The sequence below is a fragment of the Pan troglodytes genome, chromosome 6, assembly GCF_028858775.2.
Source record: "Pan troglodytes isolate AG18354 chromosome 6, NHGRI_mPanTro3-v2.0_pri, whole genome shotgun sequence".
NCBI classification, from domain to species: domain Eukaryota; kingdom Metazoa; phylum Chordata; class Mammalia; order Primates; family Hominidae; genus Pan; species Pan troglodytes.
Window position 1 is genome coordinate 162,330,979 of NC_072404.2, and position 16,402 is coordinate 162,347,380.

The window sequence follows — 16,402 nt, forward strand, 5'->3', positions numbered from 1 at the left end:
GTAGTAGTTTCAAAGCACAGATCACATCGTGACACTCCTGCTTATCATTTTCAATACTACTCCATTGCAAATATTAAGAAAGCAAAACTGAGAGCCAGACAACACCCAACAGATATTGTCTCTCAATCCTTACATTCCCATGAAGAAAGGATATATGTAATAAGAGAGAAAGGAACCGTGACTTAGAAACTCTATAAAATATAATCCACATAGATTATACATATGCTTATGGTGATATTACTATACTGACTTTATGGTGCTTTCTAGAATTTAGACTCTGGGCCATTTTGGCAAAATAAGGAGCCTGCAGACTGCTTATGCCTTTGAAGAAAAGAAAAGAATGTGAAAGATGTTATTTTTGTGATACATCAAGAGAGAATATGATAATTAATACTGTATTTTTATTCATGATGGAAATAAAAATAGGCAAACACTATATATGCTGTAAACCTTTGGAGTACTCCTTTGTCGCACTGGGAACATGGTAAAATATATAATTTTTTCATAGATAGATCGCACTATAGGAGACAATAATAATGGAAACTGTCATAGTTCCCTGAAATTCAAGTTGAAATACTATTTACATCAACCATACCGCCGACTCCATCATAATGAGGAAACATCTCAGGGATTATTAATGGGGTAAATTTCACTATATAGAGAAAAAAGACAGATAAAAACATGTATATGCCCAAACTTCATTTGAAAGGAGGGCATGTAGGGAAAGGTAGATTAACAGCTGAACTTCATTAGCCATTTACAGAAAAGTTAAATATTATATCTAGGATACATTTGTCTTAAATCACCCAGGATTAAATCTTCCAAGATTAAGGATTTCATCTAATCAATTTCACCTAATTGAAATATGCAGCCCTTCTGCTCTTTTTTTTTTTTTGTAACTCCTATATTCCCTCCTATCCTTTAAATTATTTTTCATTTAAACCATTCAGCAGTTTAAATCATTCTAGACTACTCTGGCCTGAAGTACTTCATCAGAAATCTTTACACTTTAGCTTAAATATTCATTTAATAATGAACAATTCATCTTCTATTAAATGCTACTACTCAATTTTTGTTTCAAACTATATGTACATTTCTTGTTAGGCATAATTTTATATATTTATTAATTGGTTTCCCTTCCAAGACACAGAACCTGCCCTTCCATCCCAGTGAAACCACTATGAGGTGAAAAATAGTGTTGAAGAAGGAAGAGGGACACAGAGAAAGAAATAACTTCACACATCTATTTAAAGATGGCCCTGAGGTCCACCCACAGCATCGCAGGGATGAGTTCATGTGGGAGTATGCAGCCACAATACCTCTTAACTCCCCATGACTTCCTTGAGCTTCCTTGTGTGGGAGTAGAAGGTTGATGGAATGGTTAGCCTTTCCTGGTATCTGTGCTCATCATGGTTCTCAGCAGATCCAGCTGCATAAAATGTCTCTAACAGTTAGGATCAATAAAACAAGCTCTCTAACTGCTCTATAATCAGCATCAATTTGCGAACCTTTATCAAACTTCCCCCCTCTTTTCACCAAGTATTCAGGATGACATGATGAACAACTGGACCAATGATTGGTCAAACATATCCTAATATCAAATACTGGCAGTTACCTGGAGTAAAGAAGGACATTTTGTGTGTCCCTACTTTAAACGAGATCCTTAAAGCTTTTTGTATGGCTGGTCTGAGTATTTAGCAGAAGTCCTGTACTCATAAGGATGGCTAGACCTGAAAGGAGCCTCTCACCTGCAGGGTAATGATTCGGTTTAATGAGGACCTTTTGGAAGTTACTTGGCTCTAAGGCCAGAAAGCCTAACTGAGATCAAGACATAATTGAATAGGAATTGAAGATCCATTTACCCCATCAGTTGGAAAATAAGCATTTTTCAAAACAGAGAGATAATTAAATGTGGTCCCTTCAGTGCTATGGATTAAGTTAGTATTATAGTTTTAATATACATTTCAAACAGTTTCCCTCTTATTCTGTCATAGGACATTGCAATTAATTTAATCAACCTTTAAACAGACATTTACCAAGAATTTATGATAATTTAGATATTGTGCAGATGGATGTTCAATGACTTTTTCTTAAGTCAAAATATTTAAATTCTTCAAAATAGAAAATGTGTAATATGTGCTGAATATTATGTGCCTTTTTCCTCTTTCCCAGAATGCCTTTTACTAGTTTTGTGAAATAAACAAGATAGATTGTATCTTATATATATATGTATAATATACATATATATCATTTATGTATATACATACACACGTATAATATTTATAATATAATAGAATTATATTCTGTATTTTATATAATATATAATAGAATTATATATTATATATAATAGAATTATAATTATAATATATAATTATAATTATATAGAATTATGTATAATATATAATTATATATTATAATACATAATAGATATAGAATAATTGTAATATATAATTATATATTATAATATATAATAGATATTATAGAATAATTATAATATATAATTATATATTATAATAATTATAATATATAATTGATATAGAATAATTGTAATATATAATTATATATTATAATATATAATAGATATTATAGAATAATTATAATATATAATTATATATTATAATTATAATATATAATTTTAATAATATAATATATAATAGAATTATAATTCTAAATATAATTATAGTTCTATACGTAAAATTATAGATATAATTCTATATCTATAATTATATATAATTCTATATAGAATTATATAATATGTAATAGAATTATATTCTGTATAATACATACACACGTATAATATAATAGAATCATATTCTGTCATCTTTTCACTTCAGTCTATCTCTTTCTGTGTCATTTTACTCCTTTACAAAGACCATATCTTCTTTAATCCTGCTGAGGGAAGCAACTTAAAAATAACTTTGATATGGTTTGGCTCTGTGTCTCCACCCAAATCTCACCTTGAATTGTAATAATCTCCACATGTTAAAGGTGGAACCAGGTGGAGTTAATTAAATGATGGGAGCGGTTTCCCCCATGCTGGTTTCCTGATAGTAAGTTCTCACGAGAGCTGATGGTTTTGTAAGGGGCTTCCCCTCTTTGATTGGCACTCATTTCTCTCTCTTGCTGCCCTGTGAAGAGGTGCCTTCCGCCGTGATTCTAAGTTTTCTGAGGCCTCCCCAGCCATGCAGAACTGTGAGTCCATTAAACCTCTTTTCTTTATAAATTACCCGTTCTCAGGTATTGCTTCATAGCAGCATGAGAACATACTAATATGTACTTCTAGCTTCTGTAGTCAATGATTTCTGGATATATACTCTTCTTCTAACACTTTAAGATAATATTCCTTTCTCTTCATTTAAAAATATGTAGGCAACTTCATATTTTTCTCTTCAAACCAAAATATAGGGGAAACTGCATAGACTTGGTGTTTGTTGGTAGGATGGATTGCTTTCTGCTTGCAGTATGTGAAGCCCATTCAGGGTTGAGGGAGATCCAGTTTCAGCACATGGGTAGGCTAATTCACGTAACTCTTACTTCAGTTTCTAATATCCAAAAGCAATTATGTAGCACAACCCTAAATGGGTAACTGAGGTGGGATTTTTTGCTTCTGCTCATATCCACCATACTTATAAAAATTGAAAATACCTTACGTCTAGGCTGTATGATCCTGATCACCCACCTGACTATAATACTTACATGCAGAGAATCCACCAATTTCTAGCTTACCCCTCAACTCTACCTGTGGAAGGCAGAATAATGCCCCATCCGCTCCCCCACCACGAAGATATCCATGTCCTAACTCCAAGAACCTGTGAATGTGTTGCCTTACATGGCAAAAGGGACTTTGCAGATATGCTTAAGATTACAGACCTTGAGATGGAGAGATTATTGGGTTTATCCAGGTGGGCTGAGTGTCATCACATGAGTCCTTCAAAACGGAGACTGTTTATTATCTGTGGTCAAAAGGCAAGGAAACAGTTTCTTACCTAGAGCCTCCAGAAAGGAATGTAGTCCTGCCAACACTGGGTTTTAGTCCAGTCTGACTTTTGCTGGACCTCTGACCTACAAATGTGCAAGATAATGAATGTGTGTTGTTTTAAGCCACTAATTTTGTAGTAGTATAACATTCTGGAGTTTAAGTGTCTGAATGGATACTTAAAGATAGAAAGAAATGATACAACGTCACTCTGCCCCTCTTACCCAAATACTGTCTATGCCCTAGGAATGGCTACCCTGATTTTCTCATTAGTGCAGTGTCCAGGTCTCTGAAACATGGAGGAGAAAATAATGCAAGAATAAAGTGCCTTTGACCATATTTAAGCTAAGAGAACTGCTCTGTTTTATGACAAAGTAGAGGAATTTTTAATTTCTTGATGTAGGTTATGTTCGACCTTTAGTTTGAAAAAACAAAAACCGTGATTAAGGCAGTAGTTATTATTTTTAAATTTTTTAGTCACTGTTTGTTAGCATATTCCATCTGTTTTGGCAAGTTCATTGTGGAAAGATGACTCTGTTAGGATTAAGGACTCCAGATAAAGCAGGGGTCTTTCATTTTCATCAGAAGACTGATCAGGGTGCTGGAGTTCAGGGGCTAGCTGAGCACTCATCCCAACTGCAGTGCTGTGGCCTTGTGATTGTCATCTAACCTTTCTGAGACTCCATATCCTTAGTTATTAACTAAGCATACTCTGTTAAGTGCCCTCTTAAGAGTCTTCTAGATTTCTATGCCTGTAATTCCAATAAATTCATTAATTCTTTCAACAATTAGATAGTGAACAATTATATATCAAACTTGGAATAACAGCAAAGGGTTCTTCAATTTTAAGAAACAAAATATTAAGACTAGAAGCTTAGTTGGATATTGTGGTATATGCAATAAAGAAAAGTAAAGAGGATGTTATGTTCAAGATTATTGAAAGTGGTTAGGGAAGTCCTCTCTGCGGAGACAATATTATAATGAAACAAGCCTACAGAATTAGAAGCTCCCAGTCTTGCAAATATTGGAGGAAGAAAACTCCAGACAAAAAGGAGACTAAACACAAAGGTTTTGAAATAAGATTATCTACCAGATTCTAGGAACAAATGGTTGACCTGTACACCCAGGCTTGGCATGTGAGTGAGAATAATATTATTATAAACTTAGAGTGAAACCAGTTGACCCATTTTGTTATCTTTTACAGATAAAATTCACCAAAAGGGTGGGTAATTAGTCTTATCAAAATCGGTTTTATTTACAAATATGAAGGATGGAAGAGTGGGCACAGGAGATGAGAGCCTATATGAAGTAGTTGGTAACTCAGTAAACAATGGAGTCTAGGCCAGACAAGGAGGGAGAGAAATATAGGAAAACTCCAGTGGTTTTGGGAAAGAGGATAGATTCAAAACAAAAACTTTAAAGGGTTACAATGATAGTTATATGGGTACTAGAGTAAGTGATCTTGAGGACGAGAGGCATTTTTGAGAAGAAAATGTTTGAAATGAAGATGCAAGATGTGCCCCTGCCCCAGGTTGTGACAAAAGTGAATTGAGTCCATAGGAACAGGTGTCAGGGATAGAGGATGCGGTTGTTTGAGGGAGGGTATCAGGACCTGAGAAGCCAAACTTGATGAGTCATTTTACGAAGGGTGACCTGTTAAAGAATACCCAGGAACAGGCCTGGAGTAGTCCTGAAAGAGGGAGGCAGGTGCCATGGACTAAGGGACCAGGAAGGTGCACACAATCTCACAAGACTCCAGCTGCCATCACCCATGTTCATTTCCTTGAAGAAATCATCTTATTCCTTAATTTTTCCCCAATATATAGTTTGAGACTTTCTGATTCTCTTTCTATAAATACAAAGCCCTAGAGATTTTTATTATCTGGTGATCCAACCCTTTTTGGAGTGACTAATCAAAAAAGCACATGACAGTATGCACATTTTATAATTTTGGAAATTACTCTTCCTATTTACATATACTTTGGAGTATATCACAACTCCAATTTAGTACATTTTGTTATTAGATACCAGAAGATCATGAGTTCATACTACAGTCCCTCTGCTGCCCCATTTCCAACTTAAAATAGAATTACCAACTTAAAATAGAAGAAACAAGCTTAAAATAGAAGAAACAAGCCATCACTTAAGTAGATATAGAAATATAGTTGATAAAATTTAACACCTGTACCAGATAAAAATTTAGTAAACTAGAAATAGAGCTTTACCTTAGTAAGAGCAGCCGTTAAAAAAATGCATAGTAAATGCCATTGTATATATTACTAATTTCATTTAAAATTAAATATGTGACAGGAATGCCTACTGAAGTTACCTTCATTCAATTTTTAATTAGAGATTCAAGCCAGCATACTTGTACGCTGTACTGATGGAAATGACAATCAAATTAGTGGAATAAAAATGGGAAAACAGAAAATGAACTGTCATTACTGGCTGATCATAAAATTATTTACATAGGAAGCTACTAAAGAATACAGAGAAAACATTATAAAATAGCAACGGATCAGCAAAATGGTTAATATAAAATTAATATATAGTAGCCAATTGCATTTCTATAACAAACACCTAGAACACAAAATTAAAAATAAATTATAGCTTAAAATATGTCAGTAACTATTTTCAAAATATTTTGAAAAGGAAATGGCAGGGAATATTTCACAGGTGGGAATAGTATATGCATGGGACAATGAGGGCACAATTTGAAGTAAGTCACTATAAGCCAAGAAGCTTCATGATAAAGCTGACTTTAGGAAGGTTAACCTGGAAGCAAAGTAAAATAGTTTGAGCTGGGGGGGACAGCAGGTGGCCCAGAGAGACCAGAAGCCAGAGATCCGGGAAAACACATCTCCAAAGGGCACAGAGGCAGAGTGAATGGACTGAACAGGAGAGAATTAGACCTCACACCTTTCTTGAGGAAGGTGGATCTCAGTGCATATTTTAAAGATTAGAATTCACATAGATATATTATTTTACTAGAAAACATTTTCTCATGTCTAAAACTTTTTAAAGCAAAATTACTTAAAATCTTTGGTAAGTTTTAAAAGTTTAGATAATGTAAATGTTTATATATTTTTAAAAAGTAAACTAAGTATTACCTTTAATATTTGTAAACTTTCATAACCTATCACTGATATTTACTAAAGAAGAGAGTTTAACAACACTGAGAAATATTCCAACAGAAAGGTGAACTGTTTTGTTTTTAAGCAGGTGAAGTACAAGAAGTTTGATGGAGGCCATTTTACTTAATTAAAAACTTCATCAAAATGCTGTTTTCACTATCTGAGTTGTCAGAATTTCTAGAAGGCTTTTTCATATTCAGTCCTTTCAAAAATATAAAATACTTGAAGGCAGTTCTTTATAGAAGAATTTAAAGTTACATGTCAAATATAGCTCTTCTTTTTTTAATTACTGAAGCCATATATGGTCAAGAGTAACTTCAGGCTGGCCGCAGTGGCTCACGCCTGTAGTTCCAGCACTTTGGGAGGCTGAGGTGGGCGGATCACTAGGTCAGGAGTTCGAGACCAGCCTGACCAACATGGTGAAACCCCGTCCATACTAAAAATACAAAAAGTAGCTGGGCATGGTGGCATGCACCTGTAATCCCAGCTACTCAGGAGGCTGAAGCAGGAGAATTGCTTGAATCCAGGAGGCAGATGATCTCAGTGGCCTGAGATCGTGTCACTGCACCACAGCCTGGGCAAGAGAGTGAGACTCCATCTCAAAAAAAAAAAAAAAGAAAGTAACTTCCACATTAAACAAGAGAAGTAAAAACAAAAGCAAAGTTCTTTGTCTAAGCAAAGCCTGTTAACTCTAATTAACCAGCTTTGCACAGCTGTGATAGTACAGCCCATTAATTAATAATAAGAAAATAATCAATATTAACCTCCTCTTTTTTATTGGTAAATGTTTTTTGGGGTCTTTGTGTTAATTTGTTATTTTTTAAATTACTGTTTTAATAAATTTCATTATAGATGCTGGAGTAATTACGTTACCTAAAAATGAGATATAGTCATGTAGCACATTACTTTGAAGAGAAAAATAATATTTGTAACTGTATTAACCCTATACTAAGCACATTAGTTTCATTTTTGAACCTTGAACCTTGGTATTTGATTTGCAGTCCTTTCCAAATATTTAAATTTTCATATTTACTCTCTATTCTTTACTAAACTCTACTCATTGCCTTAGATTGAAACCTAAGTATCTTTTTTTAAAAAAAACCCTTTTATGTGGCTATAGAACAGAATTAGGAAGTTTGCTAATCTTGAACCTTGCTTTCTTAAATGGTATTTTTGTTCATTCTCTTCCTAAACTTTATTTTTTTATTATTTCTCTGCTTTACAATTTAATAAGCCATTTTACTGGAGCTTCATACTCCACTTTCTATATCATATAATGGGAATAGTTTTAATGCTTGTGAAGACAGCATGTATTCAGTACACAAAGATGAAAATAATTTAATCATCTTCATACTTATTAGAAATACTTATATTATTCAGTCAGTAACTGTGACTATTGAACTTATCTCCCAAGGATATTATAAAAATAAATGTGATAAGAGCTAAAGAAATTTTTAAAGTCATAAATGATTCATTTTAATCTAATTTCATCACTGGAATTTCTTGAATGTTGTAAGAGTTTATGTTAGTGTGTCATCTAGTCATAGTTACTCTAACTGGCTAGCAGCTTAGAACAAGCTTGAATAATGTTCAAACTAACAGTGGATGACTGCCAATGGTTAGAGGAAAAAAAAGGAAACATTAAGCTACTTCTAATCTAAATTAAAATACAAAAAAATCATTAAAATCTACTTTTATTTTATGTCAAAATTGTATCTCAGATACTCTGATTTTTAAGTCATCAATACTGTTTTGAAAACTGGACAGAAATAGTCACTGGCTAGCAGCTAAATAAAGAGATTAATCATAAATAAGCACTATCTTTAAGCAGCTCACAGTCTACTAAAGCCTAATTAAGATTTATAATTAGAAAGTTAAATTATACAGCAAATCTCAGACTTGGAGGAGTCCTTTACACCATCTCGTCCAACCACTCCATGACACAGATGGCCAATCTGTACTTCATTTTCGTTAGTTGCCTTTTCAGCATGCCAGAGCTATTCATTGACATATTCAGCCACTTTGTTAAATAAGTGTGTGTGTGTGTTTTTCCTTACAAGTTGAGTAAAAAATTAAAATGTAACAAAATAGTGTGAAAGCACTAATCCCATGTTCCCTATTTTCTTAGTCTGAAGCTTGGTGCAAAGGCATCAATATCACGGGCTTGGGATTGGTCACAGTTGAGTTCTGTGACCCTTCTCTGTCACAGACTGACTCTGGGGATAGTCTCCATGGTCTCAGAATGGAGATTACTACCTGAGCTGCAGGAGGGGAATGCTACCTCTGCCTGCTAAAATTGTTGCCACCTCCTATTGTGGCTGAAACATGGTACTTGCCCAGTAAAGCGGTGCCTACTATAGTTTTTATTTCTGTATCAAGCTAAACACAAAGTAAATAATCTGGCAGTAGTGATCAGTGATGCATTGTATTTACTATACATTAAGAAGAATTTGTAGGTCTTTAAAAACATCACAGGGATGTCATCTATTGCAATAAATGAAAATGGGATATTTAATTACCCATTAAAAATTATTAGAAGAAAGAGTGACTATACTTCCCAAATGAGTATTGATAAGCCTGAGTTCCTGTAAAATGGCCTCGGGAAGCTTTGCCTTCATAGCTTCTACATTCTTCACCTGAAATACAAATGTGGGCTGTTCAAAGATACATAGGAAATACTTTACTTTGAAACCGAAATAGGGGCTGGGGACAAGTGTTTATCTGGAGGGACTGGATCGCTCCTAAGGCTGCCCAGCTTGTGGGTTTTCCAATGCCTGAGGTCTTTACCATTTAAGTCGTTGGATTTGGATTTTCTCTTGCTTTAAATCAGAATTATTTTATCCGAGGCAGACAGAAAAATTCTCAAAATTGAGATGAAGTTTCATCTGATGCATTAAGAGAGTATATAGAACTCTTGTATACTTATATACTCTTACAGACTCTTGTATAAACTATGGCGAAGGATTCTTTAAGACAGAGGCCAGGTAAAGAACAAAATGACTGAACCAGACTGAAAACACAGCCCACCCCAGGGACGGGGACTAGTAGCATCAGGTGCAGAATTCCAATCATCTCCTGGCTTGTAGAAATTCAAATTAAGATAGCAACAAGTACACTAAACAGTAATTGTGAGTCAGCACATTAATTGGGGAGGAAATGAGGGAAGGAAAAGGGAAAAAGAGAGAAGTTGGAAGGAGAAGAAAGAAGGGGATGGGAGGAAAGAAAAGAAGGGATCACAATGTACTTAAATGTCCAAAATGAACCAAAAATGTTAAAGAAAGAACATGTTGGGAAAATTCAACACTTCTAAATGCTGAAAACAATTAACAATGGAAATGTAAAATGCTTGGAACAAAGTGATCCATATCTACTACAAATCAAAGCTAAAACATTGGTACTATTCGGAAAACGTTGGTAATGCCAGCCATGTAAATACTGTCTATATAAAATAACAATAATATCTAACACATAGGGGAGGAAAAAGCCATTTAAATGGGCAAAAATACCCTGTAAACCAGGAGGACATCTAAAATGGTTTATGTGGGGAATGTTATCAGCTAAAACACTTACATTACAAAAGGAAGGCTAAAAATTAATTATACAAATATTAATCTTAAAAAGTAAAAAAGAGCAACAAAATCCCAGGAAAACAGAAAGAAGTAATATAAATAAGAACATTAGATAAATGTTAATAAAAAGACCAAAAGCAAATTATTTCATAAAGACCAATTGGTATAATCAATATATTCATTAATAATCATAACATCTTTAGATAATTATTTAGCATTATCAAATAAAGTTGAACATGCATGTAATCTACAAATCAGCAACTCTACTTCTTTTAGGTATATATACTAGAGAAATTCTTGGATGGAGGCACAGAAAATTTGTATGAATATGTTCATATTAACATTCTCCATAATAATAAAACCTGGAAACAACCAAACTGTTTATATCATTATACTATCGACAGTAGAATGCTAAATAAATTATGGAATAATCAAATTATAGAATATGACCCAGTGTTAAGATTGAATTAACCACAACTACATACAGAAATAGAGATGAATCTTAGAAATCTAATGTTAAGCAACAACTTTAAAAAACCAAAATTCAGAATACTAGGAACACTAGGACACTATTTTTATAAAACTCAAATGAGTATAAAACAAAACACTATGCAATGATGTGGTTTAGGTGTGTCCCCACCCAAATCTCATCTTGAATTGTGGCTCCCATAATTCCCATGTGTCGAGGGGGGTACCTGGTGGGAGGTAATTGAATCATGGGGACAGGTTTTTCCTGTGCTGTTCTCGTGACAGTGAGTAAATCTCATGATATCTGATGGCTTTATAAGGGAGAGTTTCCCTGCACAAACTCTTTTTGTTTTTGTCTGCTGCCATGTAAGACATGACTTTGCTTCTTTTCTGCCTTCCACCATGATTGTGAACTCGCTAGCCATGTGGAACTGTGAGTCCATCAAACTCTTTCCTTTATAAATCACCCAGTCTCTGGTACGTCTTTATTAGCAGTATGAGAACAGACTAACACGTGCATATGTTAAAACGACATTTTGAAAGGGAAGAGAACGAAAATATTACATTTCAGAATAGTTATTCTGGGTGAAAGTGAAGAAGATGGGAAGGGAAGGAGACACTGGGAGCATCAATGTTAATGCTTATACTAAATTCTCTTGTTGGGTCATAGACTCAAGAGGATTTGTTTAATTGGTATGCCATATAATCTAATTATTAATAATATATAGGTTCTTCTGTATCAAGTATTACATAATAAAATATTTTTAAAGGCATAGAAGATCTTTTCTGTTCTGTGCCTCATATAAATTATCTCATTTACTTTGAAGCAAACTTTTGAGGCATTTATTATTGCCCTCATTTTAAAGATGAGGAAGCTGAGGTTTAGAGAAGCCAAGAAACACAGTTCTTGAGAGACATAGCTAGAGTTCAGGTCTGTACCGTAGCCCCTTCCTTTAACCATTACACTGTCTTTCTCCATTTGGACCCTTTATAGAGGGAAGATCACAGCACTGACCCCTGTTCTCATTGGAGTAGGAGGTGCTGAGAGAGCTATGTAAAAAGTACACACTGGAGAGTGGAAAATGTTCACAGAAATATTGACACATAAACTTAGGCAAACAGAAGGTAGAAAAGATGTTTCACCACCAAAAACTGTCCACGTAGAGATGTGGAGAGAACCAAGAACCTGGAGGATGTGAGCACAGTGGGCCTTCTGGCGTGGCAGAAGCAGAGGGAAGTGAAGGAGGGAACAGCAGTGCTAAGGATAGAAATGGAGGTTTGCTTCAGGTGAAGAAGGCACTTGATCTTTTCGGGCTGACCAGTAGGTCTTAAACTGTAGTGCATATTGTTATCACCTGGCAGACTTGTTAAACTGAAGGTTGCTGAGCCCCATTCTCAAAATTTCTGACTCAATAAGAATGAGTGGAGCCTAAACATTTCCATTCTAACAAATGCTCAGGTGGAAATCACTTTGAAAAGCAAAGCTTTAGGGCTGGCATATAAGGAGGATTGCTTTTAGAATGTCAGTGATGGTGAAGCTGTGGAGAATGGGCTGGGGAGAAAGAATGAACATGGAGAGTATGATTAAGGCGCTGCAGGAGCTCAGGTAGGTCTGAAACAGTGGTGGTGGAGATGGAGAGAGAGTGCTGCAGTTGAGACATGTCTTAAGTCTATGAACATAAAGTAGTAAGGCATGAGTTGGGAGCATAAAGATAGAGAGGCTCCCAAGCTCCTGCCAGAGGTACTGAGTGAAGAGTAGACTCATTAACCAATGCAGGGACAACAGAGAATCAACTCAGGTGCCCATCAACGGTAGACTGGTTAAAGAAAATATGGTCACAAATACCATGGAATACTAGGTAGCCATAAAAAAGAACAGAATTATGTCCTATGAAGCAACATGGATGTAGCTGGAGGCTATTATGCTAAGTGAACTAACCTAGAAACAGAAAACCAAATACTACATGTTCCTACTTGTAAGTGGGAACTAAACATTGGGGACATAAATATTGGAACAATAGACACTGGGGACTGCTACAGCAGAGAGAGAGGGATTGGGGCAAGGGCTGAAAAACTGCCTATTGGATACTCTGCTCACTACCAGTCACACCCCATACCTTAGCATCACACTATATACCTTTGTAAAAACCTGCACCTGTACCCCTGATGCTAAAATAAAATTTGGAAAAGAAAAATAATCGATACATAAAATAAAGAGTTATGCTGGCTCACACCTGTAATCCCAGCATTTTGGGAGGCCAAGGCAGATGGATCACTTGAGCTCAGGAGTTCGAGATCAGCCTGGGCCACATGGTGAAACCCTGTCTCTACCAAAAATATAAAATATTAGCCAGGTATGGTGGTGCACACCTGTGGTCCCAGCTACTTGGGAGGCTGAGGTGGGAGGACCATTTGAGCCCGGGAGGTGTAGGTTGCAGTGAGCTGAGATTGTGCCACTGCACTCCAGCCAGGGTGACCAAGTGAGACTTCATCTCAAATAAATAAATAAATAAAGTGAGAGAAAAAAGAACAAACAAATACTCTTTTCCTCCAAGAGGGCACTAGAAAGAGGATACATAATAGTAACTTTTAGAAGAGATTTATAAAAAATAGAGTGTGAATTGATTGTCTCTCCCCTTGGAAACAAGAATTTAACATAAACAACATGGGTTTGCAGATGTGTGTGGGCAGGATAGGGCAAGACCAAGGACAGCATGGTATCAGTGAAGGAAATGTGTAGGAGAGTCCAGAAAACAGCAGCCAGTTGAGAAGTTCGAAGCCTGTCAAGGAGGATATTTTGATACTATTTACAAGGTACTTCACATACACGCATGATATTTTGTGGCAGGTAATAGTAAGGACAAAACATTGATAGAAGAGGGAGAGCTATGAAATTGACTATCCCCAAGTAGCCAACAAGAATTATAGGGTGAATTATCCTCTCCTATCCCTGAGAGAAAGCACCAGATTGGGCTTCTGTAAATGCAAAATACAGGATGAAATAAAGGCTCTGTCTGACAGCGGAAGCTTTTGGTTTGTTTTCTTTGGTTGTCCCTCAAAGTAGAAAGTAAAGAGAAGGAGGAAGTAGTTCAAGGTGCAAAGATATTCTGAAGTGGAGAAGGAAGAAGTCCACAGGAGTCATATGCAGTTAGGTAATCTGGATAAGAGCAAAAGTAAACTGAAATATGCAGTAGGGTTTGCATCATGGGAATAAAGAAGAATAATTTGATGTGAGTGATATGAGCTAGGGAAATAATTTAAAAATTGAAAAAAATGTGAATAATAATTGTAGAGATTATTCCTTTTATAAATTGTGTTAATACACACTTCTTTTTTAGGGGCTGGCATCACAAAATTACCAGAAGCATTGTTTTGTTTTGCCAATTAAAGGAATCCAAATAACTCCAAAATGATTAATTACCACTTTCTGTAAATCCTCAAGTGAACTCATTTGCACAGAATTCCCTGCAGTTGTAAAGAAAACAGAACACTTGACAACTTGTCAGGCACCTACATTCTTTTTTCCTTTTATTTATTAAATTCTTTTACTGTTACATGTTATTTTCCACAGATGTTATGTGAAATTTCTCTCCTAAGCAAAATAAATATTTTTTTTAAGAATTAGAAAATCTAAAGGACAAAATTTTATATTATAAAACTATACATAGTATTTTATTTTGCTGGCATAAATGCAAATAATCATCTTGCAGAAAAACATTAATATTACGTTTTGACTTCTTTCCACATGACATCTACAAGGCAAATAACATTACACATCCTCAGTACTTTCTAACTGATAACATTACAAATCCTCAGTACTTTCTAACTGATATATGGAAATAGTGTAGAAAATCACATGTAGAATTACATGTATTATGCTTGTAATACTGATTCCCTACAATGTACAGATAGGGTAATACTCTGTCCTCGGAACTTTGCTGAGAAAATATCAGGAAACATAACAGGAAACATATCAGAAACAACTAAATGGTGATTTGTACTAACATTAATATATTGTTTATATATAAATAACTCTATACACATCTCTAAGTATAAATGCACACATCTGTATGCATACATTTATTAACATCCATTGATATACCACAAAAAGTTTGATTAATCATTTTGAGAAATACATTAAAAAAGAAACAAAATTTTTAGTCTTCTCCTTACTCTATGACTTCCAATCTTGGCTCACATTAACACCACTTTTTTTTTTTTTTTTTTTTTTTGAGATAGAGTCTCGCTGTGTCGCCCAGGCTGGAGTGCAGTGGCATGATCTCGGCTCACTGCAAGCTCTGCCCCCCGGGTTCACACCATTCTCCTGCCTCAGCCTCCCGAGTAGCTGGGACTACAGGTGCCCACCACCACGCCCGGCTAATTTTTTGTATTTTTAGTAGAGACGGGGTTTCACCGTGTTAGCCAGGATGGTCTCCATCTCCTGACCCCGTGATCCACCCGCCTCGGCCTCCCAAAGAGCTAGGATTACAGGCGTGAGCCACCGCGCCCACCCTTAACACCACTTTTTGAAGATATCTTTACCTTCAAGGGGTATTTGTATCCCAAATGTATTCAGTCCATTGTCTGGCACATCATCTGTCACATATAGAGCTGCAAGAAGCTCTTCCAGTATCCTAGCATCAAAAGAACATTCTCTTCATGACCATTTCACTGCACTTCAGAAAAACAAGAGGCCGAATTCATCTTCCTAGTCATGTTGTGGTGTAATTAAATTTAAAGGAGTCACTATTTATGTAATGTATTTTTTCCCTTTAAGTTGTCTGGAGTAAGTTTTGGAGAAACTTGCATGATATTATCAAAACTTGTTTTCTTATTGTGTTCATTAAGCAAAAGAGAAATATTAATATTATTTTTAGCCTTCTTGTGTTACTGGAACCATGTCACAGAATGAGAGTTTCTCTGGGAATAAGATGTATTGCAATATTCTGACTAAGAGAATGTCAGAGTAAGAAATTTTTATCAGTTGTTCTTTGGGTCATTGTCACACATCATCTGCATATAATTTCCATAGCAGTGAACAGTGAATGTGACATTAGCTTTGCAATGGTGTTGGCTTGAGGGCTGGATATACTGATGTGCATTCTAGTCATGGCAATTCCTGGAGAAAAAAAATTAATTATAATCATTTTGCATAAATCACCATGAACAATGAGGTACTCATCACCTTGTCAGTTAGTTTGCAGCATTCAGTTGGCTGGCAAACTGGTGACTTTATGAAGCATTAAACTATGTCA

General features: G+C 35.3%; 1 protein-coding gene across 1 annotated transcript in view; it reads left to right on the forward strand.

The window, feature by feature from the left end:
* Nucleotides 1-16,402, forward strand: part of CNTNAP2 (contactin associated protein 2) — a 2,300,337-nt gene that overhangs the window by 1,057,321 nt on the left and 1,226,614 nt on the right. The gene's annotated exons all lie outside the window — the stretch shown is intronic.